Source organism: Apteryx rowi, unplaced genomic scaffold, assembly GCF_003343035.1.
Source record: "Apteryx rowi isolate R43461 unplaced genomic scaffold, aptRow1 scaffold_218, whole genome shotgun sequence".
Classification (NCBI taxonomy): Eukaryota; Metazoa; Chordata; class Aves; order Apterygiformes; family Apterygidae; genus Apteryx; species Apteryx rowi.
The window spans coordinates 1,326,390-1,342,303 of record NW_020448508.1 but is presented as its reverse complement, the minus strand read 5'-3'; positions in this window follow the sequence as shown (position 1 = coordinate 1,342,303).

The following is a 15,914-nucleotide window of genomic DNA, read 5'->3' as shown; positions in this document are numbered from 1 at the left end:
ACATAACCTTCCAGTGTGTTATTACAGACCTTCATTTGTCTTCAGGTTTTACTTGCAAGCATTGCTGGCTGCATGGCATGAAGGTCATTTTATGGAAAGTACACATATCAGATGTGACAAAGGTAATGTGCTACCAGAGTATCTGTGTTTCAAGAAAAATGCTGGAATAAGCTACTGAACAGTTAAAATAAATAATTCTAAAATTGCATTAGCTTTTACAAATGTTAGTTTTAGGAAAATAGTGACTGAAAAGCAATCATTATTGCCAGCTTCTGTTCTATATGCTATTAGTTTTGTTAACCTGGTATTCGGCATTTCAAATACAAGATGACAATTTTCTCTGTGCTTTCAGCTTCATAGGAATAGCATAAACTTCCCAAGTGCAGCTTGGATGTTTTTTGGGGAGGGGGTTGTTTTTCTTTTTTTAACATACTAGTCACTTTAAACATGTCAGCATTTGGAAACTAAGCAGCTTTGCTAGAAATCTGGGCACAGTATCTCAGCTAAGTGTATCCAGCTTAGTATCAGAATCTGAAGAACCCTCTATTCAGGCCAGATGCTTGCAGCATCTCTAAAGGTTCTTTGATTAATTGAGGTGAAACCACCCTGTATAACAGGGTCAGCACACACAAGCTTTCATTATTTTCTTCATTTACATCAATTAGAATTATGGAGGGCCTGGGGCTACTCCTGACTTCTAAAAACATGATCTACTCCTAGGTGATGTTTAAATAGAGCACTGGAAAGGCTATAGCATATTTCATTAACAAATAAAACTTATTTCTTTCATCAACAATAGCAAGATTTATTTTTGATGTATTGCTAAACTAAATCATTAACATATATCACCCAAGGTGGTCATACTCTGAAGAACTGGAGGTTGGTGTACACTTGAACAATCAAACTAAAGACAGTGAATTTCATTTTTGCACAGACTGCAGTCAAGAATGAACAAAAACTCCTGCAGATCTTGTGAATTTCAGGATATTGTTTTTTCATGGCAGCCTATTTAAATGGTGTGCAAACCACTGACTTGTATCATTGCTCAACTGGAGAATCACTTTACCAGACAAAAGAAGTAAAGAAAAGTTCAGATTCTCTACCCTGAAAGCTGAATGCAAGGAGTAAGTCTACCACACATGGAAGTGACATAGTATATCACATGTTAGTGAGGTATTCCAGAAGTGAACTAAAAGAAATATGGTATTGATAATACTGCAATTTTCTATGGTCCAGTGTCTAACAGCAGATCTCTCTCCTGCAGAGGTTTTGTTCAAGGTGAAATCAATGCCACATTTTCCTTTTCTTGGTTTAAGTTATTGCAAGTCAATGTAGCCTTATTTAGCAAAGCAAAATTTGACTCGCCAAGGGTTTTCATCATGTGCAAGTCAACTGCTAGCAACAACATTAGTGTTTATTATGAATATTTGTGCAAATATTAGTAAAATTATTCTGTATGGTGGAATAACATGGTTTGGTAAATAACAGTGGGTCCAAGTTGCGGCCCAGAATCCATCTTCACCTTCTGCATACCTTAATATTCTTTCTTTTGTGCTGAAGGGGTTCAACTTACTCTGTATTTTTTTTACCCATTTCCTTTCCATGTCTCTATAATAGATTCAGTGTGGAGCTAGGGACTGTAATCATGCTGTGGATAGAGACTAGGAGCAACAGAAATGGAGATGGGGAATATATATTTTTCATTCCTTCTATTTGAAGAATTAAGTAGTAAAGACAATGCAGACTGGGAAGGTCTAGGTCTTAGTCTGACATCAGGAAAAGAGTAGAGATGTAATCACCTGCTGGAGTCCAAGTGGGCCATCAAGTCTACACGAGGATGGCCCAGAGTTTGGAGTTACTTTGGGATCTGAAGTCTTTGGAGATCCTCCAGATTTAGGAGAGGGGACGGCTAAGAGGGTCTCACAAAAGTCATAGTACATTTTGTCGTTTTTTCCCCCTTTTTTTTATTTTTCAACATTTGTCCAGCGTTTATCAACTTCCATAATATAAATTAGAAAAAACAGATTTTGTACGAGCTCTGATAAATTGTCCCGACATTTTCAAAAACCTGGTCTGCTTATACATATAACAATAACATTTGAATATGCACATTCATTCTGATATTTATACAGGTTAAAATTTGGTGATACTTTTCAAACCTTTCAGCTTCATATAGCGTGAAGCTAAAGGTACTCAGCTATTCTGCTTTCTAATAGAATTAACTATAATATGCTAAAACATAGGCTAGACCACTATTCATGGATTAAAACAGTGTTCTAGGTCTGCACTCAATTTTTAGAATGTATCAAATATTAGGAATTAGTTATTAATATGGCCCCTTTAAATCCTGGTCTAGACACAGCTGTTATAAGCAATCTCAGACTTAGAGACTGAATTAAAAAGGAGAAGGAGCAGTATGTTCTTAACACGATTCAGAGAACAGATTTGTACACACTATAGTAGCAAATCTGATGAAAATGCAAACGAGAGAAAAGTTAGTTTATATTCCTAAGAGTTATAGGCAGCACTGGAAAGGGGAAGAGTCAAGGCTGATGGTCTGCTCGATGTGGTTATAACAGCAGTCATTCAAGAGTATTGGTGATGGGTGCTTACCAGAGGAATTAGAAACAATTAGAAGCCCTTTTCCTGTTTCCATTAGCACAGAGAGTTTTCTGATTTATTTGAGATTTTGCACAGTGTCTAGGTTCTTCTGGGCATTGCTTTCTGTTTTTGTGTTTCATTAGATCAGTTGTATGAGGCAACAGAACAACATGAGGAGTTTAGGGTCCATTGCTTCACAGATCTCTGGGGGAGAAAAGCACCTTGACTTAGAGGGGGCACTTAGCAAGAACCATCTCTAAGACTGCCGATCTTCTGAAGATTTCTCATGATAAGCATGTTTGAGGCCAAGAGACCATATTGAGCACATAGTTGAGGACTCTTCCAATCTTAATGTCTGGACAGTGTTCACCACCAGAAATACACATTGCTGCTCTGCCTGCGTTGTAACAAGCATCTTGCACATCACTCTGACTATAAGCTTAGTTCTAGCAGCTGTAATTAGTGAAGTGGTAAGAGAGGGGAGGCTATAAACTGCCCGAAAGCTTGGGAGCTGGTAAATCCCAGCTGTTCCGTTGTTTCCAGCTTTACTTTGAGCTTGAGATGAAATGAATGTGGAAAATAGATGCTACAGTTGGTGGTGAAATGTTGCATGCCAGTTAGAGTCAGTAAGGTCTCTTGTTCCATCTGATGCCATACAAAGATTGCCCTCACAATGCAAAACATTTTTGCATGTGATGAGTTACTATATGAACAGTAGATAGCTGAATCAAATTCAAATAGCATAGCTGTTAAGTACTGAGGCAGTAATGATTATCAGAGTATATTTTTCTCAGTTCATTTACAAAAGTTCAGAAAACGTGACAGCAGTTCCCAGAACTTGGTGTGTTTTACCTGACTCTGTATTCCATCCTGACACCACAACACTTTCTATAAGCTAGGCATAGATAACAAAGACATACAGTTTGTTACATGTATTAGATATCACAGTTCTGACTATATGAAGTCTTGAGGGTTTGGAGAGGGAAGTGAAGTTTCTGCCATATGATCAACTGGTATATGAAATTATGACAGGATCTTTGCTCCCTCAGATACTCTGTGTTCAACTCCTTTTCATGAAGCTGAAAAGAATTTATTTTCACACAGAATTTTGCCCTGAATTGATATTATTATGACTCTTGTAATTTTGGTCTTTCTCTCTATCTGATCTGATATGTTAGATGTTGACAGTAGCTTTGAACATATGTTTCTTCTGTAGATTTTGACAGAGTGCTGTTATTTCCTGTATAATAATAGTTTCAATTTCCTGTTCACCATTTTAGTTTCTCATACAGTGATCACAGAATAAAATCTTCAGGGCAGACTGAGTATAGTTTGATTTATAAAGATGGCTGATTAATGAAATGATTAAACCCATTCTTTGTATCTAACAACATTGAAATGATTACACATTCCTCTTCCTTTTATAGAGCTGGTTTCATGACTATCAAAAGTAAAAGAATCAGGTTAAGATGTTTCTGAGTTTTTAAAAAGTTACCAATCCCTAACTTCAAAGGGAATTGCAATTAAACAACAGAACAAGAAATTCAACCAATCTTTGCCCATTATATGATTTTGAAAATGGTGGAAAATTGATTTTTATGACTGAAATATTGCTGTAAAGTTTTAGCACATTATTTATACATTTATCTTTAATTAAAAAGATCCCTCTGCCAAATGTTTACACTATAGAAACAGAATAGTTCGGGTTACCATCTAAAATATACTGGAATAGATCCACTGATAGCACTGAAGCGGTTTAGATGCACTGAGCTATAGCTACACTAAGAAGTAGTGCTGTGCAATAGAAGTGGATCTGTGGGGTGCTGGTATCAACTCTATGCATGGAGGAATCCTATGGACTAGTTCTAGTGTGGTCCTGGGGACTGAATGCCCATCAGCAGATAAAGCACAGTAAGGTTCCCTTTTGAAGCATGTCTTCTGGTTGAGTTTCATCTGAAAGTAATGCTGTTGGTGCCTGTGTTCACTCTTCAGTGTGAGCCAAAGCACAAAAACACTCGTGATCCAAACTACACTGCTAGTGTAGATGCAGTTCATACAGTTCTAGAGAATTTCTCCTGCATAATTCTGAACAATACTTCTGTATAACTTCTGAAGTTAGGATGTCTGTTAAATCAGTCTTGAGCTGTCCATTAGTTGACATTTGTTGGTACTTTCATCTTCTTACTTACCTAATAGTGTTTGGTGTTATGGCATTTTGTCCTCTCTGAAATTAATCCAGTGAGAAAAGCCTTTACCATGACCGTGGCTGCCTGTTAATCTACTTGACTGTCACATGCTTTAAGACTGGTTTGGGTTTTATGGCAGTCATTAAGTACTTCACAGCCACAGATCAGTGGCAAGTTTTACACAGTCTTCTGGACAGCCACTAGTTAATGTCCCAATTTCATATCTTCTGCCTTGCAACCATGATGAGGCAACCACAAACCTTAAAGTCCTAGTGAAGACTTCTCTTCCTCACCTGTGGTTTGTCATGTGTGATGATTCAGATATCCTCAGAGACTCACAGGCAGATAAAGAGCTGCAGAGATATGACAGTGAATGTTAATTATGTGTAAGTATGTAAAAAAAGAAAAAAAGACATGCAGAGTGAAACATGAAGAAAAAAAGAGCAATTCTCCTCAAGGACCTTATTACTGATCCTGTCGAAATGAAGGACAACATTTCTGCTGGGTGTATTTAGAAGTCTCCTGTTTCCAATACATAATACTCAAGAAGATTCTGAATTTTAAGAGAATGTATAATCCTTTTGGCTTACCCAGCCCAGTTAATCACGTGCCTGAGAGTTCAGCTTGATTGTGGCAGACATGCTGCTTTGCAGAATTTAATAAATAACTATGAATGAATAACTTATTCAACAAATGCAATCTCTTTTACTGTTTGCAGAACATCAGCGAGCTAGTCATGATTCCTCCGAATTTATTCATTATTTCGACTGATTTACTAAATGTTTTCAAACTTAGTTGACTGATCATGAGCAGTGCCTTTTATGATTATTAGATAATTGATATTTTAAAAAAGTTTAGTGTCACAATATTGATTTTGTTTATTGTGACTGCAAATGGATGTGAATGCAGCCAATTAGACTTATATAAACAGTCATAATTTTATAGGAACTGCTATTTATCTACCTTTATTTTCATGGCCTTTCTGCTGTTGATAGTAGGAGAGACATAGTTGTTACACAAAACCCATGAGAGATACCATTATGAGAAAGATACTTTTACAAGTGTGGATTCAATGTGCAATATGCTCAATGCAAAGACCAAATTTATCACTGGTCAAACCCCAAATAAAATCAAGGGTGCTAGAGCAAGGAGGAATTTGATCCCCAACACTTATGAATAATGCCAGGGAACTGGAACCAGAGAGAAACCAGCAATTACATTTGAGGCTCATCCACCCTTTTTTTCCTTATTACATATTTTAAAATAAATTGTGTAAAAAAGAGATAGTATGCATTTGATTTCCTATGACTTAAACACTTACATACCTGAACAGATGTATCTATACCTTTTGGAATTCATTCTTTAATATCTTTCTGTAAACTCCTGATGCAACTCCAGTTCTCCTGGTAATATTGCTCCTAAGCTTTTTTTTAACTCTCAAGTTGAAAACTCAGCTTCTACAGCCAAATTCTTTTGCCTAGACTTTTTTTTTGGTTTTGGTTTTTTTTCATGGAGTAGTCCCCTTTAAGACCCTTTAAGGTTACAGTTAAATGCTTACAAGGTAGCCTTCTTAAAAACATTAGATGCTGTCTATGTCTTTGAAAAGGCATGTCATGCCTCTAGCCAAAAGCAGGGACCCATTTCCTACAGGTTGGCCCTACAACATTACATAAAAGTTTTCTAAAAACAGGATTAAATGACAACTTTTCTTCAAACCTTCTTCACATTCTTTAAGAAAAACTTATATTTTCTATCAGAATTTCTGTTTTTAATTCTTCTTATTAAGAACTTTCTATGAAGGAGATGTTTTATGACATTACTAAGCACTTCTAAGGGCCTTCTAAGTTTTAGAGTGTGACTTTACATACTTCATTTCACAGTTTGGATAAACAGTGGTAAGTAGACCTTAAAAATACACACACAAATATACCTGTCTGCTCACAGGCACAAGAATTAGCCAGGTATTTGCCTCCAGGGCCAGATACAGCCATACTTGGACTTAGTGAGCTGAACCTCATTGGAACTTATAATGACAACTAAGCTTCTTATTGCTTGAGGTTTGGTCTATAAACTTCTGTTCATAAGTCCTGTTGTTACAGAGCTACCCTCTGATATGAACTCATGCTTATTTTTTATCCATCAGTATAACATTACGAAGAGCTACTGGTATCTTCTCTCTCAAATGTCTTCTTCCTAAGATAGGAAAATGGGAAGTTTCAGCTCATTCTGATTTCAGAGCTAGAGTTCATACTAGCTAAGGGATATAAATTATTGTTTATTTTCATAAGTTTGTAGGTAACAGCATCAGCAATGCAAAAGATTCTTGGGTGTATCCAGAAACTTTGGACAGTAACAAGAAATCTCTAAAATTGCTGCTTTGTATTATACATTTCAAGAGCACTGTCATTCTCTGGCTTGTGTTGAACGCACCTCTCCCATGCTACAATTTCTTTTTGATTATTATTTTTTGTAATTATGTTATTTACCATTTTTTTTAAAGAATCTTTCTGTGATTTCTGTGAGCTGGAAAGTTGGCTGTACATCATTGTGACTGAATATTGAACTAATCACTTCAGTTAACTGTTGGCTATCACTGACAAGAGGGGAACTCAATAAACCATGAATTAGTTTAGAGCTCTATTCAGCTCAATTTGTTGCTGTAAGTTGCCTTTTGTGAGTTACAATATCCACTTCCCAACTGAAAAGCTCTTACTAAATCACAGCAGCAGCCAATTTCAGTCATGACCCATGCAGGGCTGCCCTTTTCTTTGTGGTATTCAGCTGTCATTCAAGTCAACTCATTTCATTAAATACACTGTACCCCATCCTATGAAGGCTAGTTCAAGACAAAACTGCATATAGCTATTAAAAAAAAAAGGTATGCTCTTTAATCCTCCTGTATATTTATTCTCACTGATAAACAAACAGGGTGCTTATCCTTTTGAAAGATGAAAGACCAGGAAATGTACTCAGTCCTGGTGCATATCTGAACACATCAAATACCATGACTGCTATTCAGAATCAGCTAGATGTGGAGTGCTGACTTCAATATTCTCAGACCTCACATAGTAGTCCTGAATTTTTTTACTGAGAAGATTCACAAATTTCATTTATAAAAATTTCCTCTTTTGAGAAAAAAGAACTCTGTTGTTAGATTTTCTTATATATATTTTGTATTTTGGTTTATAGTTCAGAAATATTTCAAACTGTATTGTAATAAAATAACCAAGGAGTTATCATTTGTGCTTGCAGTGTGACAAAACTCAAGGGATTTGTCTATATCTAATTCTATTGTGGAATATATTTTAGCATGTAACTATACTGTCACCCTACAGAAGTTAGAAAGACAGTAATAGCTTGTTCTCATTCTTGAAAACTTATCGGAAAAATAACCTAGATTATTGTTAAAACCAACAATTGCAATTGTCTATGGTTCTCTCCACATGCTATCTGGAAATGTTCCAGAAAATATGTTTTTCAAAATAACACATTGTATCAGCATCCCTGACAGGATTAAATAACTTTTTTCACTATGAATGGTCCTGTACCATATTGAGGAGCTTCATTCAAATATTCCTGATGAAATTTTGTGTCCTGTACTACAAGAGTGCAGATCAGATAACTGAAGTAGCCCTTGTAGAACTGATAAAATATGAATCCAGGAAAGTTCAAAAGGGATCAGAGCTCTGCCAAGTACCTGAAACAAACACACATTATGTCCATTTCAGCATGCTTCAGTTAATTAAAAGAATGTTTTACAACAGAAAATAAGATCAACACAGCATAAGTCAAAATATAAGTAATGAGATGCAAAGATGCGATGCAAGGAGTCTACAAAATTTGATAATTTACTGATTTCTTCAGAATGGATTTACTCATTTTTTGTTCTTTATTATGACATAAAAGTAATCAGGTTTCTTGATTTTTTTATGCATCTTTTCTTTGTTCACACTCCAAAAATAAGAATAATAGTGTATGGCATCCACGTTTTGTAGCTTTCTGTGAGGTTTTCTATTATGAATGAATCCAAAACTCTTTTATTACAGGAAATTGTGGAGTAAGTTCTTTCTTTTTCCATTGCAAATTGAATAAGTCTTCTCTCAAAGCGAATATCTGATTTTTTTTTTATAGAGATACATTTCTTAATGTATGTATATTCACTTTGTGATAAAACCTCTATTTAAGTATAATCCCCTATTATTCCTAATTTCATAGTCAAATTGCAGAACTAATCATCCTTTTTATCACTGCATCTTCTTGTTGTATTTTACATCTGTAAACAGAAGTTCCTTATATATAGCATTTTAAAAAGTGAATATCCTTAACTTCTGATAGATAAATACAAACCTGGATTTTCTATAGTTATAAAAGCAATCAAATTCAGACTGCTGGATGGACAGGACATTTTACTATTGCCCTGTGAAGCTTCCAGTCTCATACTGCCCAGCATGCTGAAAAGCACAACAGATTTATATGCCTTTAGTCAGTAGGAGAATGAGAATCTGGGCTTGCTAATCAGGTTAAAGGCACACTGGATTTCTGGATGTGAGAGAGTTACCTACACATCAATGTTAGCAAAACTGTGCAAAAATCATTCCAAGTAAGTGAAGTCCTCAATGACAGTTCTGTTGATGGACCTGTATCCATGCTATTTTACCCATAACTTTGCTCTTCTTCAAACTCGTGGTTAAACCAAAGCTGATTGCAAAAGTAGCTAAAGGATCTTTCTTGGAGAGGTCCACCACCACACAGCCACCAGCCTGCAAATGTTCCCATATAGTTAATCTGCAACCTTCAGTGTAGTTCATGAACTAGCAGGATAAAAAACCCTCGCATGGCTCAAAAGAAAATCTTACTGTGAACTTTATATCAAGGTAGCCAAAGAGCCACACAAAACAGTGGAAATACTTTATTTAACAATGTCTAAAGAAGGGAAAATGTGGGGTAAATCTCTATCAACCTTCGTTTTGTTCAGACATTCATCAAGGAGCTGTTTCAAAGCAGAAAATGCTTCCATTGGTGGGAAATTCTCACCTGATACACTTTCATTTTCAGCAGATGTACTTTCAAAACTTCCAGTGTGCTGTTAACCATTTACCTAGGCCAGAAAGGAGTTTCAATGGACAATGAACAATTGCCCAAGCAATTCCTGTATTGAATGAACATGATGAACAGGAAAAGAAAACACTGTTGCCCAACAGTGCCAAGAAAGCCTTTCTGGGACATCCTACAGGCACTCTTATGTAGGGCAAATTACTGGCCATCTGTTTTGAGCTCTTAGTTCTGAATAGGCAGCAATAAAGCATCCAGGAAAGGAAAGCACGGACCTTTCTTTCAYAGTGTCTATAGGAAAAAGGGTGCAAGGTAAAGCAGTCGGTGCAACCACAGACTAGCTCTCACTTTGAATAGTGCTGTGAATGGTGCTACAATCCAGTAGAGTTGTCTAGAAACTCACAGGGTTTGACCTGCGCCAACTGGCACTGTCAGCCTTAATAGCAAGGGACTTAAAAAACAGTGACGCTGGCAGATTGCAGCCTCATTGATTTCATGCTTAGGCAGCACTACTGAAAATCTGGCTGTATGACATATTCAGGCAGTAAAATTCAATTGCTTGTCTCAGAAGCCCAGGGAGAGTATTCGTAATAAAGCTGCACCATACAGTACAGGGGACAAACACTTTCCTGTGCACAGTGACATGGAGTTTTTGTCTTCTTACAGACTTCTCTTTTTTTGTAACACTGATAGACCCAGCACTAAGGCAGCTGCAGTGCTTGAATGCTTATTTAACAATACTAGCATTTTAGAGTTTCACTATGTACTTCTTTCTATCAGTTCTACTAATTAGTTGCTCAGGACTTCACTGCACTCCCTTACTTTCTGTGAGGAATTCTTTTTGATCATTTTTCCACATTGTTTAGTTTTTTTAAAGTAAGTTTGGCTTCAGCAATGGGAGCAAGGAGTGACCCCTCATAATCTAATAGGCACTTGACCCTTTCTGGAACGATCATTAATCTGAATTGAATATGAAAATATAAGAATATATACATAATTTTTTATTTTAAAAAGCAAGACAAACAAATCCTCCTGGTCTGTGGAAAACCTAGAAATATGAAGTTAAAACTGTGTTTACCTAGCTAACAAAACACACAGAGTCCACCATAAAACCGTTACTCAATCTACGCACTCATCACCATCCCACTATGTTCATCCTCTGTTCTTTTCTTGACTGTGGCAATGAAGATGTCCTTGCAAGTGAAGAGAGATCAGTTCAAACTCCTGTTCCAAATACTGATTAAAAAGTACTTACTGTTAAAAAGTTCATGCCTAAAACTCATAAGGAGGCCTTCTGGCAGAAACTGGAGGCCAACTCTTTTCTTCCTCTTCCCTCCTTTTTTGAATGAAAGTCCAAGCCACTAGGCTAGTGAGTCACTTTCAAACCTGGACTTTCTAGCCAAATTCAGCTTTAAATATATTACATAAAGTAAGAATTTCAGTGAGATTGCTTTCTTTTCATGCCCAGCAGCCTGTAGCTCCATGTTTAAAAAGTGCTTTTGGGAGAGGTGAGACATGGTTTTGAAATGCTTCCAGCTGAGAACTAAATCTAGCCATGTCGTTTTTTATAGCCACCAACTAATTATATTCCAAAATGCAGTCTGAGACTCTCATTTTCTTTCTTTTTAGGTTGGCTCTCCCAGCATTGTGATGTAGATATACTGGTCCCCCAAAAGATGACTTCCTATACTCCCTCCATCTTTACACTGTGAATAGATTCCCAGTAAAGCCAAACCTGTGCTTCATTTTGATATTTTCTATCAATGAGTTGAAAAGACTGAGACAGCCGTAGGGCACTGATGTGGATGTTTGAAATGTCTTATCTCCCACTCAGTGCATCTGGCTAAATGGCTGCCTTTTTGGATATTTTCATCAAGAGTGCATCTTGGTGGATACTTAGTAGATCAGGGGATAGCTTTCTTGCAGATGTTGTTTTGTTAATGCTGAAAAAATACTTTTCAGTATGACTTTTGTGGCCAATATTGTTTATGGTTGTCTCTCTATGAGTGGAATTTATACTTAAATTAAGTAAAATCTAATGATAAGGATGCAGAACTCTTTCTTGTTAAGTTTTGCTTGAACTGGACTTGGAAAAAACTGTTTTGGGGATCTAACCTCCTACATTATAATCTTTCTCAGACTCATGAGTGAATTTACTCTCTCAATTGCATAAACAGGCAAAGTCATAAAAAGACATTCACTAGTTCTCTGTAAATATGGCCCATTATGCTCCTATACCTAATGGCACATTTTATCTTCAGCTTTGTTAAATCTTTTAATTAAAACATGTTAACAAAGCCTAAGAAAAATAAATGAAACTACTCACAAGGAAATTAAATTGAGAAGCTAAGCTCATTTATAATTATTGTATTTCAATTAGACTGCAAGAGGGCTAGGTGAAGAGAGAGATAAAAAGAAACTACTTTGATGTCTGAGTTTCATAAATATTTCTACTGTCCTGCTTGTGAAGTCCACAATATTAATGATGACAATTTAAGGTGTGCAAGCTTTTTCATGCCAATTAATATACTGAAGAAATCAGTCAGTGTTACATCAATATGTTTCAAGGCTAGGTCCCTAGGTTTTGTGAAGGAGATTTGTTTCTTTGCATTCAATGGAACTACTTACACCTCTGATTCACAGATCCTACAGACATTGTATTTAGTTAACAAGAATTTCTGAAYTGTTCAGATTATAGAATTTTACCAGGTATTTCCTGCACCAGTACAAATCTTTTAGCTGGATGAGAACTTTTCTGTTAGATAACTAAACCTCATTTCTCACTAATATTTATCAAACTTTTCCTTCCAGTTTTTCTATCTTATTATCTTATGTTTCTAAATTAAAGAGCCATGTAATACCAGGAATCTTCTGGTAATATAGAGCATCATTACCAGGAGCCTAGCCATCTCTTCACCTTCTCTTGCCATCATAAAATGTTTTTTTTCCAAGCTTTAAATCAGTCTTCTCTAAATCTTTCTGTTTAAAGCCCTTTTCATAAGTTAGTCCTAATGTTTCACTTTTTTGGTTATTTCATGAATTAAAATGTATTAAATTTGGAAGATCTAATAATACTAGCCAGCTCATTATACTCTATCTTCCATTTGCAACAGCTATGCTTTCCTCAATTACAATAATTAAAAAAAAAATTAAAAAATAATTAGCAACAAATTACCATGCAAAGGAATCAGTGCCAGACATTTTAAAACTAAATTTATTTTTATATCCAATGTTTCTGACTGCAAAGATCAAATATATTCCAACAATTGTTTCTGATTTTCTTTCTGAGTTTCTTAAAACTTTCAAGGTAATGCTTGTCACTAGTGGGATTCTTTCTTAAAGCATGTGAAAAGACCCACTAACTTCAATAAGGATATCCCTAGATGAGCAGAATTAATCATGCACATATGTATTTACTGAAAACAGATTAGGAGGCTGATAAATACTATGACACATTTTTCATTGTAGTATTATGATCATTATGGAACATTCCTTTGTTTAAAAAAAATCTTTAATTTTATTATCAAGTCATTGATTTCTCTCCCCAGTGAGGGAAAGGCACTGAGTGATTCACTCAAGTTGTTTGGATGAATTAGTTCTAATGGATTTCTGGATATTTGTTTTATTAGCTCCTGTCACCACCAGGAGATGATCTCATCACTTAATTTGGAAATCCAAAAGTGATTTTCAGGCATGCTTCAAGTAGGCAAGGGATTATGCAACTCCTCTGATCACAATAACCTGTCACAAAACAGTGACATAAGAGTAGATTTCAAAGCAGAGGTTGTGGTTTTAAGTTTGACTTAAAAATACACACCACCAGTCCTAAGTTAAAGCATGAATTCATCAGTTAGCTGCTTCTTCCCATTGTTCACCATTTCACAAGAACGAAGTGGAATTCCAGCATCATTTTCTAGATGAAATAGTTAAGACAGATTTAGCCCATGTTGAAAATACCACCTGAGTGTTTGACAGTGGTTTCTTTTCCTCCATGGCAGTCATGCCACTATCTCAAATGGCTTCTCCCTCCAGTCATACAAAATAATTGGTAATGTTCAGATATGCTCTCTATGGCACAAAATGTCTAGCATTCACACCCAATCAAGATCTGTCAGGTCTCTCATCTCCTGGTGTGTTTTGTTGTGTTAGAAATCAAACACAGTTCTGGAAGACTTTGAGCAAACAATTGAGAACCTGAGTGCATTTTTGTGATATGACTGAAAACTATAATTTAGTTGTTGATATATTGTAAATGACACCTATTCTATCCATGTTACTGTCTCATGCTTTCTCTCATAAGTCAAGAATAACTTACACAAATGTAAGGCAGAAATTCAATCCAAGCTGAACTGAGAGTATCACAGATGATTCTGTATTCCTGAATCATATGTGTCAGACAGGTAGAAGGTAAGAAAGTTTGATTCTGATTGATAGTTATTTTTCCCATGACTCTAGCGCAGTGCAGATGTGTGGAACTGTTTCACGATATGTGCATTCTGACCAGCTGAGACCATGGACCCTATTTTTTTTTTGAGAACTTGGTGGTCCTCACAGCAATGGATATTTCAACCTATATCTCAGTTCATATCGATTAGTTAAGGGTTAGTGTCACTACTAGAAGGCATTTGAGCACAAGAAAAAATGTCTAGTTTGTACTAAGGAGGTTTCATTCACTTAGTTTTCTGGGTGTCTCCAAGGAACTGTGTCTGCTGGCCTGTAAATTGAGGTAATTTCTTGCTTTCTACTACCACAGTCTTGTCAGAAAAAGTATACTGGCAAAATCTTCTACTGCTGAGTTTCCCAAATGAAGGTGATTTCAGTTGTTGTTCCCCCMCACACCCCCTTTTTTACAGCACCTCTCCAAAGACCCAAACTAGAATCACAAGATCATAGAATTCTCAGGTTGGAAGAGGTCTCTAGTTCAACTGCCTGTTCAAAACAGGATCAGCTATGAGATCAGACTAGGCTGCCCAGGCTTTTGTCCAATCTTGAAAATCTCCAAGAACAGAGACTGCACAGCCTCTCAGGGTAAGCTCTAGGCATCCTGTTCCATTGTTCGACTGGCCTCATGCTGAAAATATTTTTCCTTAAGTCCCCCTCATTTCAGTTTATGACCATTGTCTCTCATTCTCCCACCATGCAACTCAGCTAAGAGCCTGGCTCCACCTTCCTACGAATTTCATTGTAGGTATTGGAAGGCTACTCCTGAAACCACCTCTTCTCTAGGCTGAGCAAGCCCTGTTCCCTCAGCCTTTCCACATATGGCAAGTGCTCCAGCCCCTGCCAACATCTTGGTGGCCCTTTGCTGAATTCACTCCGGTTTACAAACATCTTTCTTGTATTGGGAGGCCAGATGCAGCCTATCAGGTGCCATGTAAAAGGAAACAATCATTTTCCTTATCTACTGGCCGCTATAGTAACAACAACCTTCTTGGTTAGCAAAGCTGCACTGACTTGGAAGCTTTGTGATCACAACTATGCTGGTAGAGCTCTTCCATAGCATAGCCCTGGTCTGAGCAGTGCTAGTCAACACAAATGTGCGATACAAATGAAGGATGATCTTTTCCATTGCAGGGTGCAGTTCCAGGGGTTGGAACTAGTTTTTAAGTCCAAAATAAGGATGCCAGGAATGTTTAGGCAACCAGTTTCCTGTGAACCTGCCCCTCTGTCAAGCTCCTGGGGGAACTCAGGGTCACCTACAGAGCTCATGGCCATGAAATGCAAAAGTGTAGTGAGCACACTTTGAGGGTTGAGTTTGAGTAGTTTAAGAATGATTGTCCTTAGTTGGCTATTAAAATAATAAATTTCCAGTCAGTTTAAATCACTCTACTTTGCACTGAAATAGATAAGGACCAATTATACCAGTGGTTTCTGCATCTCAATGAGAGGCATAAACCCCTCAAACAAGGGCATAAATTCCCCTGAGTTGAAAAGCCATCAGACTGTACACTCCAACTCAGTGTACCAGCTGTAACCCCTTCTTTACAGAAGAATTGAAAGCAGCACATCCAAAGAGGGGAAAGTGTATGAGGGAGTAAAGTGGGATTTTTTTTTTTTTTTTTACATGCATTTCAG